Raw genomic sequence first — 15999 nt, forward strand, 5'->3', positions numbered from 1 at the left:
AAAATTATAATTTATACTAAACAGGGTATAAAGTTTAGGGTAATGTTCGGGTTAACTAATAAAATTCAAGTGTGTGGATTGATTTTAGAATGATTCCTAGTCGCACATATATTAGTAAACTACTATATCACATTGCATGTTCTGGGTGAACATTGGGTGTGTATATGTCAAGTTAGAGATTTTGATTGTACATAAAGTAAATTACTATGTCACATTGCATGTTCTGGGTGAACATTGGGTATGTATATATGTCAAGTTTAGAGATTTTAATTGTACGTAAATTCACTTAGATTTCATAGTGGATGCAAAAACAAAAATTTCGTTATTTTATTGTTATTATATTAAATGAATAAAGAAGAACACCAAAGGGGTGGTGGCGCAGTTGGCTAGCGCGTAGGTCTCATAGCATCTGAGTAATCCTGAGGTCGAGAGTTCGAGCCTCTCTCACCCCATTACTTTTTACTCCTTTTTGTTAACTCTTTAAAGCTGTTGTACATTCTGCTATAACATCTGTACATTCTGATATATCGAGATCTTACTTCAAAAATCTGCATTTGATGTCAGATTCATAGTTTTTTAAAACTATGAAAGATTTATAATAATTAGTTTTTGGTAATTGGATTTTAAGGTGTTGGAGTTAAAGTATTTGAGTAAAAACTTTATGAAAATTTATGTTTTTGAGGCAATTAGATGACGACTACTATGTTTAACTTTTAATAAAGTTTGATTCAATCTAATCTACATTCTGATTGCCACTTAGTATTTGAAGACGGCTAACTTTTGACAGTTTCGTTTAGTTTACGATCCTAATTAAGTTCCTAGTATTAACACGTTTTCGTTTTGTAAATTTTGCAACACTTAAGGGCCAAAATGTCTATTTTTAATATATAGAATTATTTATATCTAAGAATTTAAACTAGCTTAATTGTGGTTTGAATTTTTAAAATACATTTTAATTTTTTTTGAACAACATACACCAATTCAGGAGAAACCCAATAAATATGAGAAAAACTCTTATCCCATCCCTAAGATGCCACTAAGCTATAAAGTCATGTGTTGCGTTTTAAATTATTATTTATAATATTTAGGTAACCATATATTTATTTTTACAAGAAAAGATTCCAACAATATTGAACACCAACTCATATATAAAAAATCACATTTTGTTACTGGCAAACACATTAAAATGTTTTGCTAAATCATTTAAATTTAAAAAAATGCTATGCGCATCCGGGGAATCGAACCCCGGTCAGTACCGTGGGAGGGTACTATGATACCACTACACTAGATGCGCTGTTTTGTTTGAGCTGTGCTAATTAGTTTACTTAAATCAACGATACGAACATAATGATTTTGCAGTAATTACAAAAAGTATTTTGTATACAGTGTTAATAAATATTATCAAAATAACAATGATAACAATATTTTGTGGCAATAGAGTTGAACTTAAAAGTTCCATAAAAGGAGTTAAGGAGATAACACAATCTGTTGGTGCACTAATTGTAGTATAGATTTAGGTAAATGAATAATTTATCACTAATAATATGATTATGCAAATTATGGTTTAGAAAACTAACTCTAACTAGATATGAAGAGTTGGTAAAAAGACATTTACATTTGAGTATATGTGATTGCTGAATGGCATGACACATTAGTCTTCATTTGTTACTAATAGAAAATCCACTATGCACTAACTTGTCAAAAAGGCCACACCATGCTATGCATCATACTCATCACAGATGATCATTATTCATCATGCTTTCACATATGGAATATTGAAATCACAATAATACACAATGATTCGATAAGATGTTAATCAACATATAACTTACATATATTTTGCGGCGTTAAACCAACAATTTTTCTTCACTAACTTCTTTCTAAACCTATAACGATAACGTTTACAAATAACGTTAGTATGACCAAGATTTCTCCCTAATTACACTTTGAAGAAGATCATTAAATGGCACTTCTCTCTAATGAATGTAGATATCAGCTTTTACATACTAGTGTTTGAATATTACAATCAAACATATACAAACTCACTTCTTCTTTTGCTATATTTGATAACAAGTCTAGAATATGAGATGCTTTAGAATATAACCTATATAAGATCAGTCAAGATTGTTTATAGAATCAGAAGTTAATAGACGAGTTTCCATTTACACACATATCAAATGGTTCAACTTGAGTTTTTTTTACTACCCCAAACAAATAAAAGAAAAGAAACTAGATAAAGGAAACCGCCGACTTGAAAATAAAATAGAAATTTCTTTTCAATCGAAGACTGCATTACTCCTAGGGTTTGTTTGGTATGAGGTAATGAAATGGTTGAGGAAATGGAATGCACAAGTTAATGGGAAGGACAAAGGAATGCACAACAGGTAGTGGCTGTGTCGGTTGGTGGCAACGATGACATTGGTGTTCGGTGGCGATGGACGATGGTAGGCCCGATGTTCGGCGATGGCACGGGTGTTCGGTAGTGTTGGTGTTTGATGGCGGTGGGTAGGGGCGGCGAGTGGTGGTGGCGGCGCCGGTGTTCAGTTGCAGACGGTGGCAACGAAGGTGAGTTGTGGCGGTGGTCGACGATGGTGCCGATGGTTGACGACGTAAGGTGGCGGCGGCGGTGGTGGCGGTGGGTGGCTAGTGGTGGAGGTGGTGGTGGTGGTGATGAAGGTGAGAGAGGGAATGGAATGAAAAAAAAAACAAGGGGTGTGGATGAAATGAAATTGAGTGAATGAAATGCTATATGTAATAGATGATTCCATTACCTTGACCAACCAAACACAATTATATTCATTCCCTCGTAATAGTACATTCCATTCCGCCTCTTAGTCCTGCAGAGTATTATATACTTTTCAAATAGATGAAAAACGATTTGAACATGACCTATTTGAAATCATTTCAGGGCCTTATGTCACAAGCTCTAGGCGACTAAAAAACTGGGTGCAACATTGTAGTTAAAAAAAAGATTTTGGTGCTACAACTAGTCTTGAACTTAAGAGCTCTACAGTATTTGGAGATGGTTTTTTCAACTACACTACCAATATTTTTATGTATGCTAAACGAATGCATATACTAAATATATAATTTAACTAGGTTTTTACCCGGTATTGCTTCCCGGGCTCGGGAAAGTTATTTATATTAATTAATTACTATTTGTTTTTAATACAACCACATTAAATCAACCATCTCATTCGATTGAACATCAATGTCTTCAAATCACCGGATTAGATCATGAACTCATATTAAAGGACAAACAAAAGCACAATAGGACCATATGAATAATATCATTTCCACTTTTACATCAATGCACTTACATGATAGGGTGATTTGGAATTTTGAAAAAATCTTTGTTTTTGTACCTCTTTTACAAAATAAGGTGTTGACCAAATTTGAAACAGATGTTAACCAAAAGTCAATAACATATTGACAAATAGTTAAACAGATGTGGAGCTTAAACAGATGTTTGGTTTAAGGCCAAACATCTGTTTATGGCCAAACATCTATTAAATGCCAAACATCTGTTTAAGCCTTAACAGATCTTTAACTTGTTAAGATCTACTATCTTCTAACACATTTTTCCTCTTCAAAACACTGTTGAACCTAGCATGGGTTTCCATTAACTATTGACCAAAAGGAAAACAGATGTTGAAACCACTATTTGTTATTGAAGTTCTTTAAAAAATTAGATAGAATTCAAGAAAATGGAACAATGACTTAAAGGACTATAATTTAACACATAATCTAATTGGCCAAATTTAAAACATAAAGTGCTAATAACAGTGTTTTATCATCTTAGCCATACATAGCAACAAATCATCAACTTAATAATTTAACAAAAAAACCTACATCACCATCAAAAAGTTCATAATTAGTATCTGCTAACAGAACAGACTTAAAATGTGTTTGTTAAACTGATGTAACTTGATTTAATACTATCTTCTGTTGCGAATACACGTATGTGAAATGCAACATATCACCAAACCTCAAGTTATTGCCAGTCATAAACTTTCGCCAACCGTCCAACGCATAACGTGGCTTCTATTCATTTAACTCCAACTTAACATCATAAACCTCCACAACTCCAACCATTGTGACAACTCGAACTTTAGAACCCGTCTTTGCAACGTATGTAACGTGTGTGAACTTAATTGACTTATCGAATGATATGACGTTACGATATGTGATTATGTGAATTTACGGAAATGAATGGTTACATGAATGTTATATGGTTATGTGAGCGTTATAAATTGAGTGATTATATGATTATGTTATACGTTGTGTGCATTGTGTAAATATGTGTATGTATAAATAACTCGAACCGCACAACACTCACACTAGTACAAGCCCTTTTGGGCCGTGTCCTTTGTAATTGGACTCTAGGGCGGCCCAAGTGAGGGTCCGGCCTATCCACCTTACACGTTTAACATATGGGAATGTGATAACCCTTTGGCACTTTTACAAAAACATATACACACACAAAACCCTAGGCTTCCTCCCTCGTTGCTTGGAACCCGACGGCACACACACATTCTTTCTAACCGAAGACTATCGTTCGGATCACCTTTCCTGCCATTAATTGGTTAGTATGTTTGATTGTGTTCATGATATGTTTCGAATAAGTATTGCTTGTGTTATGATTGTGTACATGATTGTTGATAATGTTAATTAATATTGATGTCTTGAAAATCGGCTCACATGCGCATGATTAGATCGAGATGTACATTAGTAATCGGAGGTAATCATCATGTCATGTAATTGTCAGTATGTCATGTGCTTATTATATGAATTCTTAGATCACAGTGCATATTCAACTAAATATATGATAGCCCTATTATTCATGTGATTGAATGATTTATATGGATGGAGGATCACGTGAACTGCCGATCTTAATATTGATGTGTGCTATTGATATTGATAATTCATATGCTACATATTATTATGGTCCAATCACAAATTGCTTTTATTAAATATTGGCATGACATTGATGATGACTAATGACTATCCATGGAATGATGAATTAGTGATAGTAATTGTCAGGTCCACTAAAAGGGTAGGTCCTATAAGCTTCAAGAATTTATATGTTGTTGCCATGCCTTCACGTGATGGTCTGATGACCATGTGTGGTGTATTGATTGAGTAGGGCATGATGAGAGGTTAGTGGGAATTCATAGGAAGTAATGGATAACTCATTGATTTAATCGATAAATGCGTTGTTGGAAACTGCTTGTAACAAATTGCCAAAATTCACGGCAGCAATTGGCACGGCACACACACTTGTGCGATCACACAATACGATTATAGTCGCACAAGGGTATTAAATCACACAAGGGCAACTCAATCGCACAAAGACATTTGAGTCGCACAAGACCGTTTTGCCAGCTTGTCTTTTGGGCCGTATGTTGGGCTGGGTAATAAGGCCAATCGCACAATTTAGCTTAGTCGCACAAGGTTATATGAACGGCATGTATCGCACAAGTTAATTGTTGGGTTTCGTGTTATTGGGCCGGGTACTAATGGGTATCAACGGGCGACTCGCACAAGGCCGTTAGACTTGTGCGAGCCCAATCTTTTGGTCACACAAATTTGGATACGCTAAGACTGTACAACGTGATGCGTGTTACCATGATTCGTATGTGTTTCCCTATATGTTAACTTATGTGATAATTATGTGCATTACCTTAGTCAAAAACCTGACCCATACAATAACCGTGATAGGACGTGGTTGACCTTTTGCTAGCTAATTGTACTCTTTGTGTGTATCTGCCGAGCAAACCAAGGTGAGTTCACACAGCCAAGGCATGGGATTCCCGGGTTGGGAATTGGGTTGGATATGTTGTTATTGAAAGAGTTACTTGTACTTACGCATTCTCTAGACTATAGACCATCGTCCTCAGGTTAGTCAGGACACGTTACGTAAAGCCTACGTAACCCAGTTTAATTGCCATATGTCTCCCGGGTCGGGAGGACACGTTACGTAAAGCCTACGTAACCCAATACCATCGACTGGCTTCCGGATCGGAAGGCCACGCTGCGTAAAGCCTACGTAGCCCCCACGCGTACCATGTCCTCGGGGAAGGGCACGTCACGTAAAGCCTACGTGACCCTGTACGTATTCCTGTTCTCGGTAAAGAAGAACACATGGTCGGAAGTTAGTCTAGTAAGTACCGCTAATGAGAAGCCCTCATTAGCCAGGATGAACATGGGAAGCCCCCACCAGTAATATAAACACACTAGTATGGGAAGCCCCCACTAGTTATACTCATGCACTATGTTATGAACTTACTTTCTGTGAACTCGCTCAACTAGTTTGTTGATTATTTGCTGCATGCCTTGCAGGACCTTAGGTATACAGGGGAGCTTGCACACGAGGAGAAGCGGGTCGTTGTGGACAAGAACATGTGAATGCTTATTAAACACTTTTACATTCACACATTGATACTTATGTTTTGGGTTTTACATTTCATGCTTCCGCAACATAAATAGTGTTTTGGTTTTGAACATCAATTATGTCTATGATTATTATTAAATGCTATGTTTGATATAATTGGTGGCTTGATCCTGGTCATGTCACGCCTCCAAGCGGTGGTACTCCGCGTGTGGGATTTTGGGGGTGTGACAGATTGGTATCAGAGCCATTGGTTATAGAGAACTTGGTTTTAATAGGGGAAAACGTTTTATTAAAACCGGACTATAACCAGAACAGTGCTCTCAACGATCCACAACGACGCTTCGCTCCACGTGCAAGACTCGACATCCTAGGTAATAAGGTTTATGTTTATTGCCTGTTTGCTAGAACTGCTTAGAACTTTGCTCGCATTACACTTAGATACACATGATACTATAGCATGAGAAACCCTACGTGCTTACACTTTTCTGTCATCGCTCTATTCGCGAACCATTCTTACCTATGCTACTTGTTACTATGAAGATCATGTCTGGACGAATCAACATGACACAAGCCCAGCTAGAGGCTCTCGTTCAAGCTCAAGTTGCTGCGGCAGTTGCAGCAGCTCAAGCAGGTCAACACGCGCAGCAACCTGTCTGCACATTCAAGAACTTCATGGACTGTCGTCCAAATTCTTTCAGTGGCACAGAGGGGGCAGTGGGACTCCTCCATTGGTTTGAAAAGTTAGAATCGGTATTCGAAATGTGCGAGTGCCCTGAGGCTCGCAAGGTCAAGTTTGCCACCGGCACTTTGGAAGGAATAGCACTGACTTGGTGGAACGCCCAAGTCCAGATCTTAGGGTTGGCAGCTGCTAACGCCACCCCATGGAACGATTTTAAGGAACTCATCAAGCGTGAGTATTGCACGCGTGAAGATATTCACAAGCTGGAAGACGAACTGTACAATCTGAAGATGGTTGGGTCAGAGATCGAAGCGTATACTAAACGGTCGAATGAGCTGGCCGTTCTATGTCCAACTATGGTGGACCCTCCATACAAGCGCATTGAGTTGTATCTCAAGGGATTGGCGCCAGAAATTCAGAGCCACGTGACGTCGGCTAACCTCGAAAACATCCAGGAAATCCAACGTCTCGCTCACCGTATCACCGATCAGGCAGTGGACCAGAATAAACTGCCCAAGCGTGTTAATGCTACTGCTAACGTCACCACCTCAGCTACTCCTGCTACATCTGGTGACAGTAAAAGAAAATGGGATGGAGATTCTAGTAAAAGTTCAGCATCTGTTCAGCCACAAGCTCAGCAGCAGAAGATTGACCACTATCAGAGTCCCAGTCAGCAATCCTCTGGCAGTCACAGACAGAGGAGATATCAGGGTAGTCAACCTAGGTGCCACAACTGCAACAGGCATCACCACGGCCCGTGTAACAAGGGTCGCTGTCAAAGGTGTCTTAAGATGGGGCACGAGGCCAAAGACTGTAGGAGTCCACGGCCTGCGAATCAGAATCAGCAGCAACAACAACAACCAGCTCCACAGAACCAGCAGCAACAGCAGCCACAGCGTGGAAACCGGGGATGTTTCCAGTGTGGGGCTGAAGGTCATTTCAAACGAGATTGCCCTCAGCTGAACCAGAATCGCAACAACAACAACCAGGGCAATGGGAATAACAACAACGGGGGAAACAACAACAACGGCAATGAAGCTCGTGGTCGTGCATTCGTACTAGGTCGGGGCGACGCAGTGAACGATCCCAACGTTGTTATGGGTAAGTTTCTCCTCGACAATATTTACGTTACTGTTTTATTTGATTCGGGTGCAGATACAAGCTATATGTTTGTGAAAATGTGTCAACTGCTAAAACGTGCACCAACACTTTTACCCACCAAACATGTAGTAGAGTTAGCTAACGGTAAAAGTCTAGAAGCCACGCACGTAGTTCAGGGTTGTAATCTTATCCTAGCTGGTCAAGCTTTCACTATCGACCTCATTCCCATAGTTTTGGGTAGTTTCGACGTCGTGATTGGGATGGATTGGTTATCCCAACACCAGGCAGAGATTCTATGTAGTGAAAAGGTAATTCGCATTCCTCGTTCGGGTCAAGAACCTCTTGAAGTTCAAGGCGACAAGAGTGGTGCTGTGGTTGGCATCATCTCTTTCTTGAAGGCTCAGAAATGCTTACGTAAGGGGCACACTGCCATTCTGGCACTCGTTACAGACGCATCAGCAAAAGAAAAGAAATTGGAGGATATTCCAATTGTACGTGATTACTCTCAGGTGTTTCCTGAAGACTTACCTGGCTTACCGCCTCATCGTCAGGTCGAATTTCAGATCGAGCTCGCTCCAGGAGCAGCACCCATAGCTCGCGCACCATATCGTCTAGCTCCATCGGAATTGGAAGAACTATCAAAGCAGCTACAAGAGCTCTTGGAAAAGGGTTTCATTCGTCCAAGCTCTTCGCCTTGGGGAGCCCCAGTACTTTTCGTGAAAAAGAAAGACGGTACGTTCAGGATGTGCATAGACTACCGTGAACTCAACAAGGTGACGGTGAAGAACCGTTATCCTCTTCCACGCATAGACGACTTATTCGATCAGTTGCAAGGGTCGTGCTACTATTCGAAGATAGATCTGAGGTCGGGGTACCATCAGTTGAGAGTCCGGGATGAGGACGTCTCCAAGACAGCCTTCAGAACTCGTTATGGTCACTACGAGTTTCTCGTCATGCCATTTGGATTAACGAACGCGCCTGCTGTGTTTATGGATCTTATGAACAGGGTGTGCAAACCCTATCTCGACAAGTTCGTCATAGTATTCATCGACGACATTCTGATTTACTCCAAGAGTCAGGTGGAGCACGAGCAGCATCTCCGCCTTATTTTGGAACTCCTTCGGAAGGAACAGCTGTACGCCAAGCTTTCTAAATGCGACTTCTGGCTTCGTGAAGTCCACTTCTTAGGCCATGTGGTGAACAAGGATGGGATCCATGTCGATCCATCCAAGGTAGATTCGATCAGAAACTGGCCTGCACCGCGTACACCGACAGAAATACGCCAATTTTTGGGTCTGGCAGGTTATTACAGACGGTTTATTAGAGACTTTTCGAAGATTGCTCAGCCGCTTACGTTACTGACACAGAAGGGTGTTACCTATCGCTGGGGAGAGCCCCAGGAAACTGCTTTTCAGCACCTAAAGGATAGGCTTTGCAGTGCACCTATCCTCTCTCTGCCAGAGGGCACAGATGACTTCGTGGTTTATTGTGATGCATCCATTCGGGGACTTGGATGTGTGTTAATGCAGCGCAACAAGGTTATTGCTTACGCTTCACGTCAACTAAAGGTTCACGAACGGAACTACACGACGCACGACTTAGAGCTGGGAGCTGTTGTTTTCGCGCTTAAGATATGGCGACACTACCTGTACGGTACCAGGTGCACGATTTACACCGATCACAGGAGTCTCGAGCATATCCTTAAGCAGAAGGATTTGAATATGCGTCAACGACGATGGGTTGAGTTACTTAACGATTACGAATGCGCCATCAAGTATCATCCAGGCAAAGCCAATGTTGTGGCTGATGCCCTCAGTCGGAAAGACACTTTACCACGGCGCGTGCGAGCGCTACAGCTTACGATTCAGTCTAGCCTTCCTGCTCAGATACGAGCTGCTCAGACAGAAGCACTGAAGCCCGAAAACGTCAAGGCTGAAGCCTTACGCGGCTCACGACAACAGATGGAACAGAAGGCAGACGGCGCCTACTATGTAACGGGGCGTATTTGGGTCCCACTTTATGGCGGTCTACGCGAACTTGTAATGGATGAAGCACACAAGTCTCGCTATTCGGTACATCCAGGGTCGGATAAAATGTACCACGACATCAGTACTACTTATTGGTGGCCTAGTATGAAGGCCCACATCGCTACGTACGTTGGAAAATGCTTGACCTGTGCGAGAGTCAAGGTTGAATATCAGAAACCAGCTGGCCTACTTCAGCAGCCTAAGATACCGCAATGGAAATGGGAGGAAATTTCCATGGATTTCGTTACAGGCCTACCTAGATCCCAGCGTGGGAACGATACGATATGGGTGATCGTGGATCGACTCACCAAGTCTGCACACTTCCTACCGATTAAGGAAACGGACAAGTTCTCCACTCTCGCAGACGTCTATCTTAAAGAAGTTGTTTCGAGGCACGGAGTGCCCACATCTATCATTTCGGATCGCGATGCACGATTCACGTCAGAACTATGGCAAGCGATGCATAAATCTTTCGGCTCACGGTTAGACGTGAGCACAGCTTATCACCCTCAGACGGATGGGCAGTCTGAGCGAACGATCCAAACGCTAGAAGACATGCTTCGGGCATGCGTTATCGATTTCGGCAACGGCTGGGAAAAACATCTCCCTTTGGTGGAGTTCTCGTATAATAATAGTTATCACACCAGCATTCAAGCCGCTCCATTCGAGGCATTGTACGGGCGCAAATGCCGGTCACCTCTCTGTTGGGCAGAGGTGGGAGATAGTCAGATCACGGGTCCAGAGATTGTAGTGGACGCCACAGAAAAGATTGCGCAGATACGACAACGCATGGCGGCAGCACGCGACCGTCAGAAAGCCTACGCGGACAAGCGTAGAAAGCCTTTGGAATTTGAGGTCGGGGACCGGGTTTTATTGAAAGTCTCACCCTGGAAGGGTGTGGTACGTTTTGGCAAACGGGGCAAACTGAATCCGCGATACGTCGGACCCTTCGAAATCATAGAAAAGGTTGGCAAAGTTGCATACAAGTTGAACCTACCAGCTGAACTCGGGGCAGTTCACAATGTCTTTCACGTATCGAACCTAAAGAAGTGCCTATCAGATGAAAACCTCATCATTCCTTTTAAGGAACTCACTATCAACGAGCGGTTGCAGTTCGTCGAGGAACCAGTTGAAATCACGGACCGGGATGTAAAGGTCCTCAAAAACAAGAGAATCCCTCTTGTTCGAGTTCGTTGGAACTCCAAACGTGGCCCAGAGTACACCTGGGAACGCGAAGACAGGATGACAGAAAAGTACCCCCAGTTATTCGAAACAAATGCTACCACTACTGAGGCTGAAGCTACTACTTCGGAATTTCGGGACGAAATTCCAGATCAACGGGGGGAGGATGTGACACCCCAGGGAAATCAGTGATCAATACAGTTTACCTAGCTTCCTCAGTGAGTGCATACCAAATTTCGGGACGAAATTTCCAATTAGTTGGGGATAATGTGACAACTCGAACTTTAGAACCCGTCTTTGCAACGTATGTAACGTGTGTGAACTTAATTGACTTATCGAATGATATGACGTTACGATATGTGATTATGTGAATTTACGGAAATGAATGGTTACATGAATGTTATATGGTTATGTGAGCGTTATAAATTGAGTGATTATATGATTATGTTATACGTTGTGTGCATTGTGTAAATATGTGTATGTATAAATAACTCGAACCGCACAACACTCACACTAGTACAAGCCCTTTTGGGCCGTGTCCTTTGTAATTGGACTCTAGGGCGGCCCAAGTGAGGGTCCGGCCTATCCACCTTACACGTTTAACATATGGGAATGTGATAACCCTTTGGCACTTTTACAAAAACATATACACACACAAAACCCTAGGCTTCCTCCCTCGTTGCTTGGAACCCGACGGCACACACACATTCTTTCTAACCGAAGACTATCGTTCGGATCACCTTTCCTGCCATTAATTGGTTAGTATGTTTGATTGTGTTCATGATATGTTTCGAATAAGTATTGCTTGTGTTATGATTGTGTACATGATTGTTGATAATGTTAATTAATATTGATGTCTTGAAAATCGGCTCACATGCGCATGATTAGATCGAGATGTACATTAGTAATCGGAGGTAATCATCATGTCATGTAATTGTCAGTATGTCATGTGCTTATTATATGAATTCTTAGATCACAGTGCATATTCAACTAAATATATGATAGCCCTATTATTCATGTGATTGAATGATTTATATGGATGGAGGATCACGTGAACTGCCGATCTTAATATTGATGTGTGCTATTGATATTGATAATTCATATGCTACATATTATTATGGTCCAATCACAAATTGCTTTTATTAAATATTGGCATGACATTGATGATGACTAATGACTATCCATGGAATGATGAATTAGTGATAGTAATTGTCAGGTCCACTAAAAGGGTAGGTCCTATAAGCTTCAAGAATTTATATGTTGTTGCCATGCCTTCACGTGATGGTCTGATGACCATGTGTGGTGTATTGATTGAGTAGGGCATGATGAGAGGTTAGTGGGAATTCATAGGAAGTAATGGATAACCCATTGATTTAATCGATAAATGCGTTGTTGGAAACTGCTTGTAACAAATTGCCAAAATTCACGGCAGCAATTGGCACGGCACACACACTTGTGCGATCACACAATACGATTATAGTCGCACAAGGGTATTAAATCACACAAGGGCAACTCAATCGCACAAAGACATTTGAGTCGCACAAGACCGTTTTGCCAGCTTGTCTTTTGGGCCGTATGTTGGGCTGGGTAATAAGGCCAATCGCACAATTTAGCTTAGTCGCACAAGGTTATATGAACGGCATGTATCGCACAAGTTAATTGTTGGGTTTCGTGTTATTGGGCCGGGTACTAATGGGTATCAACGGGCGACTCGCACAAGGCCGTTAGACTTGTGCGAGCCCAATCTTTTGGTCACACAAATTTGGATACGCTAAGACTGTACAACGTGATGCGTGTTACCATGATTCGTATGTGTTTCCCTATATGTTAACTTATGTGATAATTATGTGCATTACCTTAGTCAAAAACCTGACCCATACAATAACCGTGATAGGACGTGGTTGACCTTTTGCTAGCTAATTGTACTCTTTGTGTGTATCTGCCGAGCAAACCAAGGTGAGTTCACACAGCCAAGGCATGGGATTCCCGGGTTGGGAATTGGGTTGGATATGTTGTTATTGAAAGAGTTACTTGTACTTACGCATTCTCTAGACTATAGACCATCGTCCTCAGGTTAGTCAGGACACGTTACGTAAAGCCTACGTAACCCAGTTTAATTGCCATATGTCTCCCGGGTCGGGAGGACACGTTACGTAAAGCCTACGTAACCCAATACCATCGACTGGCTTCCGGATCGGAAGGCCACGCTGCGTAAAGCCTACGTAGCCCCCACGCGTACCATGTCCTCGGGGAAGGGCACGTCACATAAAGCCTACGTGACCCTGTACGTATTCCTGTTCTCGGTAAAGAAGAACACATGGTCGGAAGTTAGTCTAGTAAGTACCGCTAATGAGAAGCCCTCATTAGCCAGGATGAACATGGGAAGCCCCCACCAGTAATATAAACACACTAGTATGGGAAGCCCCCACTAGTTATACTCATGCACTATGTTATGAACTTACTTTCTGTGAACTCGCTCAACTAGTTTGTTGATTATTTGCTGCATGCCTTGCAGGACCTTAGGTATACAGGGGAGCTTGCACACGAGGAGAAGCGGGTCGTTGTGGACAAGAACATGTGAATGCTTATTAAACACTTTTACATTCACACATTGATACTTATGTTTTGGGTTTTACATTTCATGCTTCCGCTACATAAATAGTGTTTTGGTTTTGAACATCAATTATGTCTATGATTATTATTAAATGCTATGTTTGATATAATTGGTGGCTTGATCCTGGTCATGTCACGCCTCCAAGCGGTGGTACTCCGCGTGTGGGATTTTGGGGGTGTGACAACCATGTTTTGAACTTTCAAAGGATGAAGATCAAGAGAAAGACCTGCTCGTCTCGCAACTTCAGCAGGAAGACGCTACATGTATTGTGTGGAAAAAAAATAATAGTCAGACAAATAAACGTAAATCATTACTTTATTATAAAAAATGGTATACCAGCCTATAGTCTCATTTGCGATCAAAATGAAAGAACTCAGGATCAAGAGGATGTCCAGAATGTTTTTTTGCAGTCTTTGCACTCTTATTTCTACGGTTAAGCTTTTTCGGAACGTTGGCAGCTCTCTTCCACTTGATGAAAAAGTAAACATATACATGTGAATTCAATGAATGATCAATATATGCACAAAAAAAAAAAAAAAAAACAGTTTATATAACATATACTAATTAACTGGCAAGTATATACCTTAACTTTATGAACAGACGAAGAACATCCAGTATGATCACTTGTGTCGACAGGTAAGGCAGCATTTCCCTTAGTCCTATTCTTGAGGACCTCCTTTCTCTCAGAAGTAACTTTACCTTTCTTCTTAACCTGTTGTCATAGAGTAACTTTAATAACAATAGTAATATAACAATCTTTAAGATGGTAAACTTACATCTTGGGTTTTCTTCAATCGTGAAGAGATGCGTCTCTTGGACGTGCATTCAGCATTGGTTGGTAAGTTCTTGTAAATAATACATTATTGAATAAATATAACATCAGTAAACAACATTACTAATAGTTGTAAAAACATTAAATTCTTATATGTGTTAAATTAAAAATAAATAATTTTAATAATTTAGCAAGTACCTGAGTAACGGTTGTACCTTCACCTACAGAAACAACTTCTTCATCCTCATAGATGTCCTGGTCAACATTAATGAAATAATTAATATAATGCTAAAAAATTAAAACTTTTCTTGCTAATGCTAAATACTTATGTACCTTGAATGCATTATCAACATAATCAGCCTTCGATATCTCAACTACACTATCATCATCAGATTCAGGTTTCTCTAAAAAGCAAATCTCAATCTCATCTCTATAAACTACTACTTCAAAAACAAAATCATCAATCCTGCTAAACACAAGCAAATCATCTTCAAGTATCCCAACATCATTGCACATTTCCGGCCATCCTCTAGAAAATACAAAGTGCGTATCAACTTTAAACACCTCAACATTCCAGTAGGAACCCTTATAACAGATTTGAAATTTCCCACTTGGTGGGCTGTTTACGTAAAATTGTTCAATGAAACAGTCTTCAATTACCTGCATAAAATTAAAAATAATGAATACTAAACGTGAAGTATGTATCTTATGAGAATAAGTGTTAACACGTTAAAGATGCAAAAGAATTGAAGTTAAGATCAATACTTATACCGTAAAACCAAATCTTGCATAACGATTAAAGGTGAAATAAGATTCCCCACACATGCCATTAACATAACAGGAAAGTTCAAGTCCAAAATCACCTAATGGTTTGAAAACCAACAAAGTATCCCTCGGCAAATTGAGATCTTTAACAACAATGTCCCAACCGTCAGTTATTATCGGCGTTGAATTTTCTGTTCTGACCCTAACAACCCATTTTTTACCAGACTCATGAAATATTTGCAACCTACTTTTTTGCCAACAATCTCCCCAATTTTGATTAGCAAAGAATATAAGTACATCATGTATATAATTTTTAAATAGTGTAAGAAAATATAAACCATAAGAACTGTTAAATAAATATCTTAATAAAAATAAATTATGTATGTAAAAACATGTCATACCAGTTTCAAAGATTCTGGGTTATGAAGAAACTTAACAAATGTAGTATGCATCATAAAACCTGAA

General features: G+C 40.3%; 2 non-coding genes across 2 annotated transcripts; one reads left to right on the forward strand and one right to left on the reverse strand.

The window, feature by feature from the left end:
* The first annotated feature begins 367 nt into the window (after positions 1-367).
* Positions 368-452, forward strand: TRNAM-CAU. The gene is given in 2 exon segments: positions 368-405; positions 417-452. It is a non-coding gene; the product is annotated as a tRNA-Met (tRNA).
* A 771-nt stretch (positions 453-1223) lies between these two features.
* TRNAG-CCC lies at positions 1224-1294 on the reverse strand. Its single transcript has one exon. It is a non-coding gene; the product is annotated as a tRNA-Gly (tRNA).
* Between the last annotated feature and the right edge of the window lie 14705 nt (positions 1295-15999).

The sequence above is a fragment of the Helianthus annuus genome, chromosome 3, assembly GCF_002127325.2.
Source record: "Helianthus annuus cultivar XRQ/B chromosome 3, HanXRQr2.0-SUNRISE, whole genome shotgun sequence".
Lineage (NCBI taxonomy): Eukaryota > Viridiplantae > Streptophyta > Magnoliopsida > Asterales > Asteraceae > Helianthus > Helianthus annuus.